Source organism: Euleptes europaea, chromosome 11 (assembly GCF_029931775.1).
Source record: "Euleptes europaea isolate rEulEur1 chromosome 11, rEulEur1.hap1, whole genome shotgun sequence".
In the NCBI taxonomy this organism is placed as follows: domain Eukaryota; kingdom Metazoa; phylum Chordata; class Lepidosauria; order Squamata; family Sphaerodactylidae; genus Euleptes; species Euleptes europaea.
The window spans coordinates 56,781,258-56,798,208 of NC_079322.1; the positions used below are offsets into that span (position 1 = coordinate 56,781,258).

General features: G+C 40.6%; 1 protein-coding gene across 1 annotated transcript in view; it reads left to right on the plus strand.

Moving 5' to 3' along the window:
- The window catches only part of PLXDC2 (plexin domain containing 2), a 174,918-nt gene that overhangs the window by 54,505 nt on the left and 103,462 nt on the right, over nt 1-16,951 (plus strand). The window lies entirely within an intron of this gene.

Below are 16,951 nucleotides of genomic sequence, written 5' to 3' on the forward strand. Positions count from 1 at the left end.
TTCTGTGGTGGCTCTCTAGGTGAAACTAGCAAGATGTCATCCCCAGGAATGTGCCTCCATTTTGTAGAATCCTGGAAAACGTTTAAGAGCACTGCAGTGGGTTCATTCTGGTTGGGACTGGCTCAGGGGAAGGATGAGCTCTTCCTTTCATGTGAGACCCTGATTCATATCAGTACTGAAACATGGGCATAGGGGAATTAAGCCTTCCCCATACATTCATTCCCAGACCTGAGAAGGCCCCGCAGAGCTACTAAAACATTTTTGTGCCACCTTTCCACCCAAAATATGTCCTGTGTTTACCACAACTGATAAAATAGTAGTTCCATGGCCCATTTCAGGTGAGGGAACAGAGAAGGAAGGAGGCTTAAGACCCATCCAACAGTATATCATGGTCCTGATCTGAATTGGTGTCCTACACACCAGCTTGTTGAAAGGGGGAAAAATGCTTGGGAGTTCATTCATGGAACTCCATACTTTCATATCTATTTTGGCTAGGGTTGCCAACTGCCAGGTAGTAGCAGGAGATCTCCTGCTAATTCAACTGATCTCCAGCCAATAGATCACCTGGAGAAAAATGACCGCTTTGGCAATTGAACTCTATGGCATTGAAGTCCCTCCACCTCCCCAAATCCCGTCCTCTTCAGGCTCCACCCCCAAACTCTCCCGTTGGTTGAGAAGAGGGACCTGGCAACCCTAATTTTGGCTGTCAGCCATGAAGCTCACTGGATGAACTTGGGCCCATTCACTCTCTCTCGGCCTAAGCGACCTTAAAGTGTTGTTGAAAAAGGTAAAATGGAAGAACCATGTACACCACCCTGAGCTCCTGAAAGAAGGATAAACATCAATATTAACTGATGATGGATCCTGGAGATATATTAACAGATGTCTCTCATGGAGTATTTCCCCAGCAAAAATGGGGAAGGGAGAGTAATGTATACCGCTCTGTAGAAAAGGATGGATAAAAATGTGATTAATAAACATTTTTTCTTTCCAATTCTTTCTTTGGCCACAACTTCAATTCTATGGTGGTGTTTTATGCACTTTCTGAGAAAAGGTCGCCAACTTTACTCAGTTGTGCTTATTTCTTCCTGCTCCACACTCCTACTGGAAACATTTAAAATAGCAAGAGTACATGAACTGAATGTAGCTTAGCTCCTGGATGGCTCAAAAACCAAAATTTAATAAGGGTTAGGTATATGCCTTAAGGACACAATAAGGTCCTATTCTCCTTCTTTCTTTCTCATCACAGGCTTGGGAAAGGAGATGCAGGACAGAATAGTTGAGTGGTCCCAGTACACACCAGAGCTTTGAATTTATCTAAGATATGTGCAACCTCATTTCTAAAAACATTAACAAATGTCATGGAAGCTGACATGAGTCAATAGCAAACTGAACACAGAATCTGGGTTCTGTGGTTTTTCATTTCAAATAATTTATCTGGGCTACCACACTGCTGGTGCTTTTTGACAGCAACCATTTTTCACCGTAATCAACTGCAAACATTTTCAGTATAAAAATACTGCTTGCTTCCTCTGAAAAGATCTTTCCTGTAATTAACATTTCCAAGGATGATTTTGGATATCTCTATCTCTATCTCTATCTCTATCTCTATCTCTATCTCTATCTCTATCTCTATCTCTATCTCTATCTATCTATCTATCTATCTATCTATCTATCTATCTATCTATCTATCTATCTATCTATCTATCTATCTATCTATCTATCTATCTATCTATCTATCTATTGTATTACCGGTGTTGCCTTCTTTTGGTGTTCAGGAAAGAGTAATTCTGTTTGGATTCCTAATAAAGAGTCAGATATTTCAAGTTAAGGTTGCTTCTATTACTCAGCTGTCCAGTACTGTACTATAACACACTTTTCCAAGATAATTCTTGTATTTAAAAGAAGTAGCATAGGTGATTTCAGGAAGATGCATGCAGTGGGCCTACATGCATTGCCAACTGTGCCTGCTTCTTGCCCTTCAACCTTGCTGTCTACAATCCAGTGCTGAACAGCTGACTATCAAGAAGATTCATGTCTTAACAGAGTGCTGTGGTAAGGCCAAGGCTCAGTGGTAGAATGTCTGATTTGCATACAGAAGGTCCCAGGTTCAATCCCTGGCATCTCTAGTTAAAAATACCAGGTAGTAGGTGATAAGAAAGACCTCCATCTAAGCCCCTCAAGAGCCACTCAAAGTAGAGAATACTGACCTTGATAAACCAATGGCCTTGACTATAAGGCAGCTTCATGTGTTTCTGCATGGCTGCATCCAGTATTACATTGCTGTGATTTAGAGGAAGGGATTGCAGGTAATGAGGGCATGGGAAGTAGTGAGTAGGTATGTCTCATGATCCACCTGCTCCATGCGATCCCTTTATCCAAATGTTAACAGATGTGCCACTGGATCTTCTCATAGGAGCAGCAACTGTACTGCTCTGATAACATGAATCTGGGCTTCACATCACAGATTTTGTGTGTGTGTGTTGCAGCAGCCCTGCAGCATCCCCATTTACAGCTTTACCCTACATATGATGTGAATGTTGATTTCTTAAGCAATAAAAATGGCTGGTGTTGCCATTCAGACTGATACAGTAAAGTTCTCTTAGGATTCTGGTTAGTTTTCCTTTATTCAGTTGTGTCAAATTGAAGTCTGGAGATGAGTGATAAGAGGAATTATATTATTAAAGGCAGTTTAATTATGTCCATTTCAGCCTGCTTATGATCAAAGCATATTTAAAAAGGCTTGAGTGTTTTCTGTTTTGATACCGTGAATGGTTTAGTAGTATATCACATTTTCAAAAAAAACCCTGGATGGTTCTACAGATCCATCTAACAAATGCAATATTATGCTATAATATACCAAAACACACACCCCTAACCATTTATATTCCAAATGTCTTTTTGGTGCTTTGATTTTGAGGCATATCTTTCTTTTAGTACACCCTAATCACAGATCAATTCCCTGTTAAACCTCCCCCCATCTAAAACACTGGTACTCAATCCATGATTTCTAGAGAGCCACTTTTGCAGTTACCAATAACCACATTTACATCCATCCCTGACATGAGGCCTGCACTTCCCAGAGGTTTGCAGCTTACCTGTTCCTCTAGTGATGGCTACTTCAAGGTGGGAACCATCTGTCAACCACAAGCCCCAGTGGGCTTTTGCTGAAACATGGGGTATCTAAAGAAAGTAGAAATACTGTCAGTGTGACCCTGTCATTTGCTGTAACTTTTAAGTACAAGTATGCAGTACAGGTATACAAAAGGCAGAGCGGAATCCCATATCTCTTTCTCAGATAGCCTCCAATCCCCATCTCCCATTACAAGTTTACTGTAGCATTAGATTGTGGAGTTGTTTTGTCTTGTTTTAGGGACTGTTCTGTTGTTGGGGAACTGTAGCATTTCCGTTTCCATTCATTTCATTAGCTAAGCATCTTATACAGTACAAGACCAGTATAACATTTATTAAAATAATTACATTCTGCCTTTTCTTAAGGTAGTTTATAAATCACAATTTAAAACATACAAAATAAAACCCCAGATAACCCCCCCCCAACCCTGCAGTATACACCCTGTTAAAAGTCCTGGCAAATAGTCTTGCAGCACCTCCTAACATTTCTCAAGATGCCCCCCACCTCTTTAGGGAGCCCGTTTCACAGAATGGGAGTGACCTGCGTGGGAACTAGTTGATGCCAGATGGGCGACCTTAAGCAGAGGAACAGCCAGTATTTGGTTACAGAGACATATGGCAAGAGATGGCCTTTTAGATATGTGGGTCTTAAGCCATGTAAGGCTTTAAAGGTCAAAAACAGCACTTTGGAATGAGCTGAGAAGTTACTGAGATATATGCCCGTCACCTAGACACTGACAACTTGACTGCAGCATTCTGAACCAGCTGCAGTTTCCGAGTTGTCATCATGGCAGCCCAATGTAAAGGCCATTATAGTAATCCAACCACACAGTTAAAAAGGCAAAGACTAGCATGGCCAGGTCAGCTAAGAAAGGAAATGCAGCTTACTCTTAGTTACTAACCAACCTGTTTTTCAAATAGCAAGGCAGGGTTCATGAGTAAGTCCAACCCCTAAAATGCCAACTCCACCCAGTCCACCACAAGTGGCTCCAGACCCTCCAAAGTCTTTCTAACCACCATTAACTGTGTCTTCTCTGGATTCAGCTTTAGCTTGTTTTGCCTTAGCCGCTGGCCCACAGCCTCACGTCACGGGTTTGCTGCTGAGACAGATGCATCTGGAGGCTCTGGTAAGGAAATATAGAGCTGCTCATCATCTGCATATTGATGACATCTGACTCTAAAGCTCTCTATAATCTGATTCTGTGGCATTTAAATGGCGAAGAGCCTGTGTGACAGAATATAGTCCTGGGACAGCTCATAGGACAAATCTCAACCCACTGATTCTTATCCTCCAGTGGAAACTGTTTTGTCTCTGATCAGATCAGAAAGAACAAAATGGAGGACATGGTCCACTTCTAACTATAAACAAATACATGAGATTTCTGCTTCCATTAGCACTAAGTTCATTTTGTTGCTGTGCTGTCTCTGTATGGCAAAACACATGTAAGTCTGTAGATAATGGGGGTTACCGCACTTTGTATTCCCAGTGATGTATTAAGAGTTTGAAAATGTTGTAAAAAACATTGCTTTAAAAGGGTTTTTGGATACCACAGCTTATAAATGGTTGGAAGATGTCTTCACAGCTAAAGGGGCCAAACAAAGTGCGAACAGTATTTTTTATAACGTTTTCAAACTCTTAATACATTGGTGGGAATACTTAGAAAGTGCAAACAGTATTTTTTAGAACATTTTCAAACTCTTAATATATCGCTGGGAATACAAGTGCGGTAACCATGAATATCTCAGTATTTAAGGTTTATCCTCATTCCTAATGCAGAAGTAACAATAAAGAGGCTTCCTTAAATTTTAGGTCTTACTAGCTGCTTTGCATTGAGCTGCCAATTAGATTCAGAATTGCGAGAAATCAAATCTAGACTAAAACAGTTTTATATGAAAATTTTAGAAATGTAGAACTCAGTATGTTCCAAAATTAAAATTCTTCATTAGGAGAAAAATCTCTAAACAACCTGGTGCATTCATTGTATACTATCAGATAAGGAGCTGTGGACATCATAAAACTGTCAGAGTTGTTTACAGGTTTTGCCCTGATAGAAAGCAGACTCTTAGTGCTTTTCTTTCCATGTAGCTATTTTGTTCCTTTTCAGTGTTTCTGGTAGAAATGTTTTCTGTCTGTGATATGGATATTTTCCAGAAGCTGGTTGGGTGACATATGAACACTTACACAGTGGTATTTACATTGAACACTACACCCTGTTCCGTGACCTTTCTCCCAGTTATGATAGCTTCCCATCCACCAGAGGGAAGTTTTAGCAAAAGTAACAGAGCATACATATCACAGGTCCTATAACTCATGGAATAGTGTTAATATAGCACAACTTTTTTTTGTGCCATTAAGTCACAGCTGAATTATGGAGACCCCTGGTGAAATTTTCAATGCAAGAGACATTCAGGGGTGGTTTGCCAATGCCTGCCTCCGCTTCACAACCCTGGTAATCCTTGGAGGTCTCCCATCCAAATACTTGCCAGGGTTGACCCTCCTTAGCTTCTGAGATCTGACGAGATGAGGCTAGCCTAGAGCTAACGAGGTCAGGGTAATACAGCACAATAAAGCATACTAAATAGAGCAAGACAGATGCTCACCTGTCCTGTGAAGATAATATGAAGCAGATATTCTTACATTCATTCTTAAGTAACTTTCTAATGCTGTGTAGAACTATGTTTTGTAAGAGAAAGTTTATTCCTTGGCAAACCTCGAAGATATTAGATGTTCAATGCTTTGTGAATGCATTTGATCTTACCCTTGACTGTCCGACTATATGCTTCAGTTTACTCAATGAAGAGAGATGAAACCCAAAGTTGCTTTAAGATTACACTTGAAATGCAATCTCTGATAGAGGCTTAGGGCAATTATGGGAATTAGGGCTAGAAGTTGGTATGCACAAACAGGAGCTGCAGAAACAGATCATTAACTAGACAAGGAGACCCTAACATGTCAATGTGGAACAGTTGTCACGGCATTCTTGGACTGGATACATGAACTTTAACAATTGGTTTTTAAGTACAATTCATGTTATGGAGTGTTTATGGTAGTTGCAGGGGAAAAAGCTTTTCTACACAGTTCATTGCTCTGATCACTGGGATCACACTGGATGCATCTTCCCTTGTCACATCAACCTTAGGTGACAAATGGGGGGGGGCAGGGGACAGCATTGGAATGGGAAGGAATGATGGCCATAGCTGCTTATGTCACTTACCTGTTTTTCCACAACACCAGAAAGTTGGGCCCTCACTAATAGTGCCATCCTGACTTCAGTGGATTTAAGGGTATGACTGTTTGCACCGTAAACAGCTTCTAATCCAGACCTTTCACAAGGTGAGGTGCTCACTCTCCTGGCATCAAACCCTTTTTATAAAATAGCTGGCTGGAAAACTTAAAGGAAGGTAGGAGAAGAAATTGGACCAGTTCCTAGACATCATGAATAAGCTGTAGGGAGAGGCTATAGCTCAGCTGCAGAGAACATGTTTTGAATGGAGAAGATTTTTGGTTGAGTCCTTGCCACTTAAATGTAAAAGAAGCTCACAGAGCAGGGTTGAAGGAGACTTCTGCCTGAGACCTTGGAGAGCTGCTGTCCGTCAAAGTGCACAGCACCGAGGAAGGGAGCTAATGATCTGTCTCTGTGCAAAGCATATGTTCCTATAAACACGCTGTAAGTGGATTCGAGACTGAGACTTCAGTCACGTCTGACCGTCTGTGCTAGTTCCAACAGTTCAAATGCAATCTGGGTTTACCTACCCAAGGGCACTTATTGCTTAGCAATGTGTGTATGATACCTATCAATAATCAGTTCATGGAGCTTCTGTTTCAAGATGGGAACAGCCGTTCTATTTTGTGCATCAGTAGGTAAAACGTGAATAACAATGTTCTGTTTTGTTTCACTGATTTCTTGGCCAGAGACCTACCAAGCAATTGGAGGGCACCCGAGAGCAATTATATAGTTATTTGAAAATGCCACACTTCTTTGGACGTAGCAGTTTATATGATACTTGACAATATGTTTGAAATCTTAAATCTGTCAGAGGAGGCCAATTATCATCTGGAACACAGAAATCATCTTCTCATGAGCAAATTGTATTCTGGGATATGTAGCCCCACAACATATGCTATAGTAATTGTGTCATTTGGAAGCAGAGGATAAATGTGATTCCTTCTTTAAAAAGAGAGAAAGAGTCAGTATTTCAGCATACCAATTCTGCCCATTTTAAACTTCTGTTACAAGCAAAGCAGCATTTTCTTAAATGCAAAACTATTTTGTATGAAAGAAAACTATTAGCATCTCAAAAGTCACTTCACATTCCTGAGAGGTTTTGCAGCTTTTCTAGTGCCAAGACACTTGCAATGACTTAATTCAGTGTAATTCTTTTAAACCTAGGCACATACCAAGTGGACATCCTTGCAGGCTTCCTTCTGCCAAGGTACTTCTTGAAATGACTTAATGTTCTGTATATTTAGAGTTTCCATGATCATGTGTCAGCAACTGTGTTTTCTGGCAATAATCAACAGTCTGAGTAATGTGCAGCTTAGAAATCAGCAGAAATTAAAAGCTGTATCACATTTTTGTACCATGTCTCTAAAAAAAATTGCTGCAGTTGTTTTAATCAAGGACAGTGCAATTGGGGACCGAAATCCTGGTTTTGGAATGTACTGTGCAAGTTCTTACACCGGGCAGTGTATAGTGTGCATCTAGGTTTGCCATTAGCCTGCCTGCATGGGTTAAACCTCTACCATTGGCCCCAATCCCCCACCCTCGAGAAAATGAGGAGCAGGACAGAAAATGAGCTGGAATAAGGCCTCCATAGAGATACTGTTTACCATAGAGATTAGGGGAAATTCCTAGAGCATTGGTTCTTGTAGGTTATCCGGGCTGTGTAACCGTGGTCTTGGTATTTTCTTTCCTGACATTTCGCCAGCAGCTGTGGCAGGCATCTTCAGAGGAGTAACACTGAAGGACAGTGTCTCTCAGTGTCAAGTGTGTAGGAAGAGTAATTTATAGTCAGAAAGGGGTTGGGTTGAGCTGAATCATTGTCCTGCAAAAGGAAAGGTATTCTTGCCATTTATTAAAGGAGTCACTGATAGGATGGAGAAACTTTTGAAAAAAAACATAACCTACAAACAGTGTTTAAACCCACCAAGAAAATACAACAGATGCTACGATCAGCAAAAGACAAAAGAGACCCCCTCACCTCTGCAGGAGTATATCGTATACCTTGCAGCTGTGGACAAGTTTACATCGGGACAACAAAAGAACATGAAAGATACTGCAGACTTGGCCAACCTGAGAAATCAGCAGTGGCTGAACATGGACTGACACAAACAGGACACAGGGTCTTATTCCAAGACACTGAAAGACTGGACAATTCTACCAACTATTTTGTCAGATTGCACAGAGAAGCCATTGAAATTCATAAACATCAGCACAACTTTAACAGAAAAGAAGAGAGTTTAAGAATGAATAAGGCTTGGCTTCCTGTCCTGAAAACCTCCAGACTAACAAAGACTACAGTCAACAATAGCCATGCAGATTAGCTTTGGATTTCACACATTAACAGATCACTTCAGGATGCAATGGTTCCATTTTAACATACCACACCCTCATTAGCACATTATCTTGATACCTACAGGACAATGATTAGCACATTACCTTTGATACTTTTTGCAGGACAATGATTCAGCTCAACCCAACCCCTTTCTGACTATATATTACTCTTCCTACACACTTGACACTGAGAGACACTGTCCTTCAGTGTTACTCCTCTGAAGATGCCTGCCACAGCTGCTGGCGAAACGTCAGGAAAGAAAATACCAAGACCACGGTTACACAGCCCGGATAACCTACAAGAACCAATGAACTCTGACCGTGAAAGCCTTCGACAATATTCCTAGAGCATTACCCGGAAGTGATGTCACATGCTACCCCCAGACTTCACCCTCTACAAGAACTGAGCGTTTGCTGACAGGCAGTGCTGGCAACCTTATACACATCTTTGTTGCCTTCTGCTTCCTAGAGTTGTCCTCTTATCTGTCTGTCAGTCTCAATTATGCAGCTCTTCATGGCCAAGACCACTTTTCATGTTATGGTTTGTAGAACCGTGGTCCTGCTCCATTGACACAGTTGCAAAACTCTACACACTTTCTCATTTCTACCATGTTTCTGCTGGAAAAAAGAAATCAGACAAGGACTGCATTTCATGTTCATGGACCAGCATGCATTACTGTTGGTTAAAACAGTGTGAAATTAATTTTAGACATATAGTAGAAGAGAAGTCTCCATGAAAAATGAAGTAGGAGTGTTTCATATTCTCACAAAACCCTTGCGGCACAATTGTTCATGAGACATATATAAAAGTTAAATTTTTCAGTATACTGCCACCTTAAATAAGATCTGTATACTGAACAGTTTCCTGCAGCATGATTGCTCTGTAATGTATAGCCATTGCCTTTAGACATTCACATGTGAAGCATGCATAAGCCTGCATGCTGCATTTGTATATTTACTGATATTTTTGTTCATCTTTCCTCCAAGTTACTCAGGGCAGCAAATGTAGATCCCTCATCACCACCATTTCATCCTTCCAGGAAGTGCAGTTGGGAAGTTTACGCTGAGAAACAATGACTGGCACCTCATAAGCTTTACAGCAGGATGGGGACTCGAATCTGGGTCTGTACAGTCTTTCTGTCTCTCTCGCTCTCTCTCTACACCACACTTTCTCTGTGAAAGAAGAGCATTGCTCAAGAGCATTGATCAGGGGTGACCAAGAAAAAGATTGTTAAACTAATAAAGATGATTTACAGACATCTGACAAAGTGAAGTCCTATGCCTTTGATTTCTCATCACCCTTGCAGTGAAAGCTCTGTGTATGCTATTCTCTTCCTACATCAATATGTCCAACTGGGATCCAGTAGAGGCCTCTTGGTGAGATAATATGGAAGTTACTGAATGTACATGTATAAGTAGAGCAGGACTGCACCCACTAGTTGTATCCCTGCACAAGTTCAGTATTATTTATTCTATAATTGCTGACCGACCTTTTCCCCAAACAGTATGTAAACAATGCACTCACATCCTCTACACTCAGTTGGGACTTTGCAATTGCCAGGCTTCCAGTTGTTTAGACAAAGTCTACGTGCATAAGTTCTTGTTCACAAGTTACATCAAACCTAGGCAGGGCCAATAGTATAATCCTGCTCCACCCCACATGTGTTTGCATTTAAACTGTAGGACAGTTTACCACACTGAACAACTATAATTCCTGTGTGTTCAGTAGACATATACAACATACTTACAGGACTGTGTTTATTATTTAAATGTGTGTACTTTTGTGCACAGTCAGTGTGCTGTAAAGTGTGTGGTGATAGTACACTATTGAAGATTTTGTTGGTTTTGGTGTTATAAAATTTAATTTGCTATCCAATAGGCTCCTAAAATTATTATGCTGTATGAGATTATTCCTGTTTCTTTCTTTCCTTTGTTATATAAAAAAGTTGTGCTTTCTGTTTTCAGTGTTTACTTTTTCCTGCCTCTGCAAGTAACAAAAAACAATGATGCACATGCAAAGGTGGCATAGGGTTCAGTTTAGTATTGAACATAGTTGCAATTTTGCTTGTAGAAAATTAAGGCATTTATAATTTTACATTTCATAAATATGCCGGACTGTACGATTTTACATGCTAAAATATAAATGATGCATTTTATGTTGTTAAAGAAGTAGAATAAATTTAGGTTTGATAAGTACAGCATCTATTAAATTTTTCTACAATTTTTTTTCCTGGCTGGACTGCTATAATAAAAAATGCTAAGAACACAATCCATGTAATCTTATTTTTTTTTAAAAAGAGGAGGGAAAAAGCGCATTTTTCTGTTCAAGATTTTAACACGTAATGTAGATGACAGGCAGAACAGATTCAGATGGAGCTGGTTTTAACTTACTCCAGGCTGGGAGCCATGAAATGCAAGAGGTAATAAATTGATTCAACCCCATAGGTCTTAAAATAATGTCATGAAAAATCAGCTTCCCCCCCCCCTCATTTTTCTTTTTTTAACATCTGGCCTGATGAAGTGTTCTGGTGAACTCAAAGGTTTACACTCTGTAATGTGTCATTGGATTGGTCTTTATAAAAGATTACATGGATCATGTTCTTGGCTTTCAGATTTTGTCTTTTGGACCGACACAATTGAAAAAATCTGGACTGCTATACCACATCTTTCATGGGCTTTTTCTTCTTTTTTGACATCAGGTCACAGCTTACTTGTGACTCCATTGGGTTTTCAAGGAAAGAGACATTCAGAGGCAATTTGTTATTGCCTGCCTCTGTGTAGTAATCCTGGTAATCCTTGGTGGTCTCCAATCCAATCACTGACCAGGGCTGATCCTGTTTAGCTTCTGAGATCTGACAATATCAGGCTAGCCTGGGCAATCCAGATCAGGGCTTACTATTTTATTAATACTCATGAAAAATGTAAAGGCCTACATCCTGATATGATTGCATTGAACCAGTGATTAAAGATCTCCTTCTGTACCCTAAAGCCCTTTTCTATGAAGTCTTTATTACAATCCCTTTAATCCCTCATCATTTCTGAAATTAAGCCAAACTACACATTTCTGTGTTTATATGTTTCCCTTGTTTATCCCCAACACTGCCCTTTCCTTTGGTGGCTCCTTTTTGTCAGATTTTGTAAGCTGCCCAGGACAGGGATCTGCCTTCTTGTACTCTGTAAAACACCATGCATATTGATGGTACTGTTTTAATAAACACAATACCTTCTAAACAAAATTCAGGATGTTGGCTTGACCAGTGAAGTTCTTAATGGCCTGTGGCAACTCATTTTTTGTGTCTCATTGCAATCTCTAAAATCAATGCAAAGTATTTCCATAATTTATACCAGAGGTTATTGACCTTGTACAATTAATGAGCCAAACCACATCAAAATTCAGAGCAAGAGATCAACAAAGAGCCAGTGTGAGAAAGTCCACATTCATAACTGAAAATATACAGTTTAACATTACTAATTCACATACAGATTAATAATCCATATAGTTTCTGAAGACCAAAACTGGTGGTTGTGTGTCCTTTATTAGGAAGTGGTGCTCACATAGGGTTACCATCCTCCAGGTACTGCTGGAACAAAAAGGCACGTTTACTATAAAAGTCAAGCTGGGGGAAAGTATAGTAAAGGCTCTGTAAATGACACACGAACTCTTATTCTATAAGCCAGTGAATTTAGTGACAAGGTACTAGCTGGAGATCTCCTGCTATTACAACTGATCTCCAGCCAATAGAGATAAATTCACCTGGAGAAAATGGCCACTTTGGCAATTGGACTCTATGGCATTGAAGTCCCTCCCCTCCCCAAACCAAACCCTCCTCAGGCTCCACCCAAAAAAACCCTCCCGCCTGTGGCGAAGAGGGACCTAGCAATCCTATGCTCTCAGGGTTTTTCACAATAAATAATAAATGTACACAGGAGTACACTGTGCAACTGTTTTAGTGCACTGGTCTAAACATCCATGCATAGTCACATTTGGATTGCTGGCAATTGTGCACCTTTGTCAGTTCCCTTTCTATAAGGCATCTCGAAGAAGCCCTTTATTCCCAGAAAAATCTTTGCTTACTATTCCATTCATATGCTGGTTACTCTGGCATCCCACCTACCCCTCCAATATACCTTAAATACAAAGATTTGTTTTGCGTTTTTAAAGAGCCACATTTGATTTTCTATTGGCTCTGGAACCATACACTGCAGACTTCTAGATTCATACCATCTAAACACCATCTCTGTTCAACCAGAACTCATAGAAAGACATTGTCTTGGATCCTAAGCCTTCTTTCTGCTTGTGCCCTTTTGCCTTTTACAGATGTGGTCCTCTGTGCCCCTCACTTTCTGGGCACTTTGGGGTCACTGGAAGACATGAGTTTTGCATGAGCCGCAATTCCTAATGCCAACACGCGCCATAGCAGAGGATGACCTCTGCAACAGAAGAGGGCACTGAGCCAGAGGAAACAAGGTTTAATATCCAACCCGTTGTATTCAGCTGTTCCACAATAATGGAACCCCCTGTTAAAGGTACCTTATCAAAACCCAACCATCTGTAATTTTTTGTTCCAGGACAATCACATATTTAGACTTCTAGAAGGTTTTTCTACCAGACTTTCAAAGGTCCATTTTGCCATACAGTATTTGTGTGTTTGTGTCAAAGCACATTACCAACTATTAGTAGGTCTGAGGCAAACTCAGCGTTGAACTATAAATAATGAACTGTATCAGTAAGACACCACTTTAAATGTTCATAAAGGAAGCAGTTGGGAGTAAGAAATCTACTCTGACAGCTTTTCTTGCTGGACTTTTTCTCTCTCTTGTAATATTTTTAAATATTTCATCCTGCTCCATAGCAGCACCAGATGCCCTGAGCCATTTTACAAGATCTGCAGTGTTTGCTTAGTCTCATAAGACCGTTCGAAATAAAAGCTTTACAGTATGTATGCTTCCCTTCTGCATGAACTTTTCAAGATATCTATAAATCTGGACACCATATATTGTATTGTGGTAAAGGTATGCCAGGCTGAGACATAAATCCTCCAAAAAAACATGAACTGGTAAAATTTTATGTAAATATTTACAAGTAACAAGGAAATCTACTCATGGAAACTTTGTACATAGAAGTCATTTAAGATTTAAGCATGTTGGTGGTAAATTCCACTTCCAGGGTGAGGATGGATGATTAGAATATGAAGAATATAAGGGGACAGTACTACCCTACACTTGGGTCAGAAGGAATAAATCGGTCATCAGGTTTCATCCAAGGAATGGGTAACCGTACCCAAATGTGTGGAAAATATGCCCTAAAATGTGTGTGTTTTATTTATAGAATACAGGCTGTTCCGTTTCAGTGTAGTTTAGTAGTCAGAGTGTTGAACTAGGATCTGAGAGACTTGAGTCCAAATTTCAATGATTCTATGAAACTTCCTAGATGACCTTGGGATATTCACTCTTTCTACCTCACAAGATTGTTGTGAGGAAGATTCATGTAAACTGTCTTGATCTTTTTTGAGGAAGGATAGCATAAAAATGCAAGAGAATGTTTCAGATTTTCTTCCAGCTATTTAAAAAAAATATACATTCAAGAAAACCTATAATAAATAAACAAGGAAACAAAATTGCTTAAAGAGTTGTATGTATATATGTATTTCCTCTTCCTTTAAAAAAATGCCAAATGAGAAATTATTCCTTGTGGATATATCAGTAAGAGAGTAAAGAGCTTTCATTCCTTCGCAGTAAAACTCTGATGACTGAATTCCGGTAGGATTTGGTTTTGCTGCTTCAAAAGCATATTTGCTATTTAATTTATATAAGTGGCTAGATTCTTGATCTGAATATTATAATTAGAGTGTTTGATTTGCTGGTCATTAAAAGAAAAATGTAGCTCATGGTACCATTTAAAGTACAATTTTATAAAGCAATACATTTGACATTTTTGTCCTGTTCATCCTTGTTGTGAGGTGGCTGAGAGCTGGAGTCTATTAACGCAGTACTCTTTGATCCCTTCTTAGAAATGCAACAAGTTACAGCTCTTTCCACACTTCAGCAGCAAATGGGTGGTTGTACATCTTTTCACTCTGCACTCCCATGGGTCTCAAGCTGATCAACAGAACAGAATCAAGGGGAAAGTGTGTCCGATTTATGTCCTCTATGGGGTGTTTGCTTGTTTTAATGACAAAGGACAAAAGTAGAGTGTTGTATTGACATGAGTTACTTAGGAGACTGGTTAGCTGCATTTGTCCTTTCTGAAACATTAACAGTGCCATCCTAAGATGAGTTATACCCTTATAAATGCACCCAAGCCAGTAGGCTTAGAAGAGTATAACTGTGCTTAGGACTGCATTGTCAGAATGATGCTCAGAAGAAAAGATAGCTTGGTTGTCACTAGTTGCATACTTAACTATAATACCAAGATTTCTTGACACTGATTAAGAAAGAACAGGGTTTGGTACTGAGACTGATGTGCCATCACTCTGGGGACATTATAGATGATATCAAGGCTGTCTGTCTGCTCATGGTCAGAGTGGAAGGATAGTCATGACTAAGTAGAGAGGCTAAATGAGATGAAGCAGGAAAGACAAGAGAGCAGACAGACAAATCTGCTGATAAGCAAGGATGTCATCTTACAACAGCTTGATATTTATTTATTTAGATGTTTACACCAAAGCTTGACAGACCCCCCACCCACCCCGTGTCATGGCACCAGGGTGCCTAGAAATTTCATTGCCTGGTATTTTAAGCAGTCACTTGCTGTAAGGGCCTCTTGGTGATTCTCAGTAGAATACAAGGTTTATTTAGGTGAGGGATAGAGTCTAGCTTTTTGTTGTGATGACAACCAGCATTACCTGATATTTATTATTTAACTGTAACTTTTGCTATAGTTTTTTTTTAAATGACAAGAACCTGTGAAGAGTTTATTATTAGGTTTTTTTTTAATTGTAAGAAATAAGTGATTTTATTAAGCAAACTGCAGTATAAAATAACTGGTGTTTTCATAGCAGACCCAAGCAGTGCGGTTTATAGTTGGCATGTCAAAGATCAACACACAGAACAAGAAGACGGTACCACTTTCCCCATTTCAAATTCCCACAGCTAAAATTGCTTATGTTGACAGAGGCCAAGCTCAGGGTGGGTAACAACCTTTAAAACACATAAAACCATTAATCTATTCCCCAGGACAGCATGTCGAGGGTTAAGTGGAGATGGTAACCGCCCCCCCATCACAGTGAAAATGAACCCCCCTCTCCCTCTCTTTGCACAATCAACTAAATTTCAGACAATCACAAATTCACACAAGATGTTTTTCACAGTTTTTATAAAAAAAATAATAAAAACTCCCCTTGCCGATGGACGCTGCCATAACTGCAAAAGGAAAGCTGCCACCTTGAAGGGCATATCTGGTGCGGAGGCCCAAACCTGCCCAGAAATCACCCCCTCCCCAAGAAATGAACTTTGAACATGCTCTGGGGCCTCTAGTTTCCAATGGCCTCATCATCTGAGGATGAGCCCTGCTTCTTGGACCTTAGTTAAGACTTTTTATGGGTCCAAGACCCCAGAGACTGAGAGGTTCCCTCTATAGACTAGGGGTGGGGGTGTTGCAAGGTAGGGTCCTGTCTACCTCAGGGTTCTAATCAGGGGATGGACACACTGACATTTCAAGTCTTTGTCGCCAAAAAGAAGGTTTGAAGCTCTCAGTGGGACAATATATGCAATGGTGATCTGGAGAAAAGATTGAAGAGGTCTCTCCTGCCCCAAGCAGGCTGGTGAAAGCCGAGAAGATGATAAATGAGGAGGCCAGGGTCTTTCATCTCATTCATGGCAGTGGGATTTATTTGGACATCCGGTTGGTCAATCACTGTAGCTGGGATCTGCTCTTAGGAGTCCTCAGACACCCCGGCGGTTTGCTGCTGCCTTCCGGATCCTCGCGTCTATTTTCCTCATGAGTTCTTCAGCCCAGTCCGCATCTGGAGAGATACACAGCTCACGCCCCTTCTTGGTGATGAACACAATAGCCTCGTGTTGGCATCCCATCCAGGGCCCCTGGTTGCGGTAGGAGTCCAGCTGATTCTGCATTTTCCGAGAAAAAGGCTGGGGCTGGGGAGGAACCCGGAGGCAGCAGTCTGGAGTGGAGTTTGCATTTCCTTGGGCGGCCAGGAGGCAGAGCGCCACGGCCAGGAGGGCGAGGGCCAGCCTGGGGCACACAAGAGCCATCGGGGCTGACGAGTGGGCGGCGGCTGGGAGCGGCACTTTATTATTAGGTTTTG